The sequence below is a fragment of the Pan paniscus genome, chromosome 12 (assembly GCF_029289425.2).
Source record: "Pan paniscus chromosome 12, NHGRI_mPanPan1-v2.0_pri, whole genome shotgun sequence".
NCBI lineage: Eukaryota > Metazoa > Chordata > Mammalia > Primates > Hominidae > Pan > Pan paniscus.
Window position 1 is genome coordinate 16,595,755 of NC_073261.2, and position 5,570 is coordinate 16,601,324.

Sequence of the window (5,570 nt, forward strand, 5' to 3'; positions counted from 1 at the left end):
TCCCAATTCCACATCTGAATGATGGGGATGATAATGGTAGACTCTGCCACATATGGTTCTGAGGACTAAGGGAGGCCACATGTGCAAAGGATCTGGAACAGTGCCTGGCCCCAAGTCAGCCCTCAGTCAACAGAACAGTGTTTGGATTGTCCTTATTACTTTATTGGATACATGATAAATACTGGTGAAATGCATGAATGAAAAGAAATCCTACTTGATTTTCATACAAAAATCAAACAAGTGACTTCTGTCCCTTTGAATACCCTCCTCCAAGTGGTCCAAAGTCCTTGAAGCTACCATCTCCTTGGTACCCTTCCTGATGCTTCTGGTGTGGGCAATGTGGTTACTTCATCAAGTAGACCCTAGTTACAGAGAAGTTAAATGATTTGTCCCCAGGCCCACTCACAGGAGAGAGTACTATACAATATCAATCTGGTTGTCTTCAGCACTCTGTTGTAGAGACTTCCAGTATGCATTCTCTTCTGCTTCCTCTGTTGTCAACCACAACTCCATGTTGTTAGGGACAACAGTGTGCTCAGTTAAAAAACGGTATTTCCTAGTCTCCTTTACAGATACAGTGGCCAATGAAAGATATAGGCTGAAAGGGTTAGCTAGGGATTCTAGAAAAGCTCTCTAAAGGAGACTGACGTGTAATAGGCTTAGCATTTTGCACCTGAATTCTCTCCTTCCCCCTGTCTGGAATGCAGACGTGATGGCTGGAGGTCCAGCAGCCTTCATGAAGCCATAAGACAATGTGGAGGAAAGAAACCAGTGCTAAGGATGGCAGAGCAGGCAGATGGTCACAGGTCTTTGGGTGACCAGCTATTTTGCCTGCCTGGAGATTTGACTATTTTTGAAGCCGGATGCAGAGGGAGGTGGGAAAAATATTCCTGCTGAAATTCAACCTGTAGGAGTATTTTTCAGGGTGTCAGGGTCACCTCTGTGTGGAGCTGTCTTTCAGGTCTCCGGTATAGGGGGCAAGGGTCATGGCCTCATGGTGATGCCCAGGGACCCCAGGTGCTTTGGTCTTTGCAGACCACTTTCTTATGAAAAAGCAGAGTGTGACTGTTCTGGCAGAAAGATAAATGTCATTCAGGCTGATTCATTATTATACATTCATTTTCATTTATTTGTGGTTTTCCTCTGATTTTAAAATCAATCAAAATTAAAACACTTTTGCAGGCCCCTAACAGTATCATGGGCCCCATGCACTGTGCCCAGCATGCCCAATGGACATGTAGGCCCCAAGAGGGCAGAGAGCAATCACAGAAGGACTTGCCCTGGCCAACATAGGCTGGTCTCTCTAGGGGCAGCTTCGGAATTGTGAATTACCCAGAGCTGCGTGCCAGGAAATGTGGACCTAACTCTTGCCTCTGAGGAAGGCAGGCAGGCTTGGTTTCATGTACTGTTGATGAGCCCGACATCCTCAATGCTCACTCGAGCTTTGGAAATGACAAGCAGGATTTTCAGAACAGGATTCTCTGTCCTGTCCCTGTTTTAATTTCAGCCTCCTTATTCCCCATCTAATAATTCCCCATACTGGCTCAATTATTTGTTTAGCGGGTATGAATTCCAGTCTATAATGCCAAGGTATCAAAATGTGACATACCTTTACTCTAGAAATCTCTAAATTATATTAAATCTGCTCCAAGATCGCCCTGCCCTACCTCACACTCTCTGCCTGGTTATTGGGAGATTCAAATTCTGTCATTATTGGGGATCCTTGCTTGTCATAATGCTCCAGATGTCATCAAACAAACTTGGGCTTAGGTGATGCCAGGAAACCTGGGCGGGAGCATCCATTGTCTGCGGTGGCTGCTACCGTTGCAACTTCGACACCTGCAGTCTCAGTGTGTGGGGGGCTCTGGGAGCTGCTCAGGGCCTGCTCCAGTTGGGGTGGACCCCACACCTCTCGTGATCTGTCCTCTAACCGTAGGCTCTGCTGCTGGAAATGTGTCGCTGCTCTCACGGCCACGGTGTGAGCTCCCAGTCTCAGCAAATGCACCCAGCAATGTCTGATTGATAGGGCACCCTCTGTGGGCCTTGTCCTGCTTGCTGCTAGCTGCTGCTGGGCCTCTCCCAGCCTGGGCCTCTCCCAGCCTGGGCCTCCTGTCTCAGTCTGAAGGCCAAGAGACAGCAGCGACAGCAGAGGAGGCAGAAACAGAAAACTCTCCGAGGATCCGGGGAAGTCACAAGGTGGCTTCCCAAACTCTCTAGTGCAGCACTGTCTGATAGAACCTTCTGCAAGGATGGAAAAGTTCTGTATCTGTGCTGGTCAAAGCAGCGGCCACAAGCCACATGTGGCTCCTAAGCAACTGAAATGTGGCTACTGTGACTAGGAACTGGATTGAAAGTTTTATCTAATTTCAGTTAATTTTAATTTAAATGCCCACAACTGCATGTGGCTACCAGGTTGGACAGCACACATGTGGAACACAGACTCCTGATCTGGGAGTCTTGAAAGATGAGCCGTCACTCTGATGAGGTGGAGGGCCTGAATTGAGCCCTGCGGTGGCACTCGGCAGGTCTTCAGAGGGGCTGGTGACCCCTCCAAGGTGCACAGCCCCTGGGCTACGAGCAGTGGCTAGTCAGGTTGGGGTCCCTGGCCTCTGCCACGAGTGGCCACTAGTGGAAGCCTCAATGTCTCCACCTCCAGTGGGCTCTCAGGCCTCACATGCCCATGCCAGGGTAGGGGGCCTGTCGAGGAGGATGCCCTGGCACCCAGAGCTTCTCTGCTGTTTGTCCTGAGGGTTCCCTTGGGCTGGGGGCCTCAGGTGCAGGGCACATGCAGCCGGACTGTCCAGCCTTGTGGTATTTGCACATGAACTTTCCTGCGTGGGGATAGACAGCCTTATTCTTGTTTGTGTAAAGCCATTCCAGGAACTATTAATAGTTAGACTGGCATAAATAAGCCTCAGGTTTGGTTCTTGTTAGTGTCCTACAAATCCCTCAAACTTTACTCTTTTGGCTTTTTAAGGGAGAAGCTTTACAGTATGTTCACGCACAATTGACAAGAAACATACAAGTTGTGCAGAGATGAGCAGACCCAGGGCCCCAGGCCTGAGCCTCTTTTCTCTCCCATGCCCTGCCTGCTCAAGTTACCTTGAGCACAAATGATGTCCTTCTGTGTGTGGGGTCACAGACTGAGACATGGGGCTGTTCCTCCCCTGAAGTCACCCCTCAAGTTCCCCACATGATTTTACTCCTGGCTACTCCCCAGTTTGCTGTAGTTTGCTGGACCATGTGACCTTGGAGGGGCTCACAAGGCACAATGATGAAGCCACCGCCAGGGCTGAGCCTCAGCTCAGCCAGCTACTTAATGCATGCATAGCAAGTTACTTAACACCTACTGACCTCAGTTTCCTCACCCGTAAACTAGAAATAGAGGAACAATTACCACAGAGAGTTGTTCTGAGGATGCAAAGAGTTCTTGCATGAAAAATTCTTAGGAAAGTGCTGCACATAGTAGGTATTCAATAGCATTAGCTATTTAGATTGGAATTAGTGGCTTTTTGCCATTTACTCCTGACTGTAGGAGCTGTTCTCTGGGCCCCAGATCTCCATTCCAGCAATGATCTCTCTCCTCCAACTCTGGCATTGGAGGAGTACCACAATCCTGCCTCCACGTTTCATTTGCTGACACCCAGGGGCAGCATTAGGTGTAGAGTGCTGGACATCTAAGGGAAGAGGTTCAATTGTCCATCTGTTTAGTTATTTACTCATTATTCAATGAATGTTGATTGAGACCAGTCAGGGCAGCTGAGAAGCAGTGCGGTTGTGAGGAGGGCTGTTAGTAGGGGAGATGCAGGTGCTGGTGTGCTTCCCTGTATGAATATGGCAGCTAGTGCAGCGTCATGAAGAGGGAATCAGGGACACTCTGGGGATGTTAAAAACTCTGTTGATGTGGAATCAGAATCCCTGGGCCAGTCCTGCCTTCCTCTTGCTAGCTGTGTGGCCATGATCGAGGGTCCTCTTTGATCCTCCCTGATACATGGGCGAGGTGACCCACAGTGGCAGATGCTTAACCATCCAACATGGAGTCATCATCATTACTTAGACACCCTTCATTTGGAATCACGATTCTTAGTGTGAAGGGCACTTCCCACCATAGAAGCCCCTCTCTGTGAGCCCTCAGAGGGCTGTCTAATCCATAAGCCCTTTCCCTCCCAAAGAGGCAGCCCAGCGCATCACTGCAAAGCGCCAGCTGAGAAGACGTTCTATACATTATCCAAAGCCTATTCTCTGGCACATCCATATTTTGGACCTAGCTCTGCCCCCGAAGTCATATAAGCATAGCCACGATGGGAAGGATGGTCATAACTCAACATGCCCATTCATATACCTTGAGCACATATCCTGTCCCAGAAACTGCTGAATTATTGCATGAGCCCCAGCTCCTTCCACACCAAAGCCCTTCCGACTGCATGGACCTCACCACTTCTGTTCAAGCTCTTCCTTCTTCTCATGGTTCCTGGAAAGATTCTTTATGTGCTGAGGTGTTCAGCTACCCTTGATCTTGTGCTGCCTTCCACAGCATCTACTTGGCAACTTTCCAATGTCCCACTTCAGGTGGGCACAGTGACCTCCTTTGTCTGGTTTTGGCAACCATACCTATCTGTTGGACCTGGGCACTGCACTGACAGCCAGCTGACCTTCCTGCCTCTCTGTGTGGGAACGTGCTGCAAAGCCACATCTCTCTAATTCTGTGTGTGTGTGTGTATATATATATGTATATACATATATGTATGTATATACATATATATATATATCTTTTAGAGACAAGATCTCACTCTGTCACTCAGGCTGGAGTACAGTGAAGCAATCATAGCTCACTGCAGCCTTGAACTTCTGAGCTCAAGTGACCCGTGACCTCAGCCTCCTGAAGAGCTGGGACTACAGGCACGTGGCACCATGCCTGGCTAATTTTAAAATCTTTTTTTTGGGTAGAGACGAGGGTCTCACTGTGTTGTCCAGGCTGGTCTCAAACTCCTGTCCTCCAGTGATCCTCCCACCTCTGCCTCTCAAAGTGCTGGGATCATTCTGAATATGAGGTGGTGACTTTTTTAAAAAAAACTTTTTTTTTAACCTAAGTAGAACTTTGCATTCTCGTTGGTGTTGTCTTTTAGATTTAGCCCATGTATTCTCTAATATAAAACATGAAGCTTCATGTCATCTATAACTTGGAGTGGTATCCCCTTTACATCTTCACCAGAAGACCACTTGGATCAGTGAAGACCAAGAGCAGAGACCTGTGACATCCACTAGCGATTGTCTTCACTGTTGCCACTATCCCAGTGCTCTCGGGCACTGCATTGAACACAAATAGCTCCCCTTGCTGCACAAGTTTCACTGATGGGGGTAAAGGGGGTTATGAAACGTATCATATGATCAAATATGTGATAGTGATCCCACAGACAAATGGAGCGTGTGGGGATGATTTAGACACTCAGCCAGCCTTGTCTTGATGGATACCCATCCTTCTCTGCTGTTCTCTCTTTCCTCCATCCTCAAGCACAGGGAGCTTTTGGTGAGGTTAGCTAACTTCAGGGCAGCTGTGAATTAGATACGGG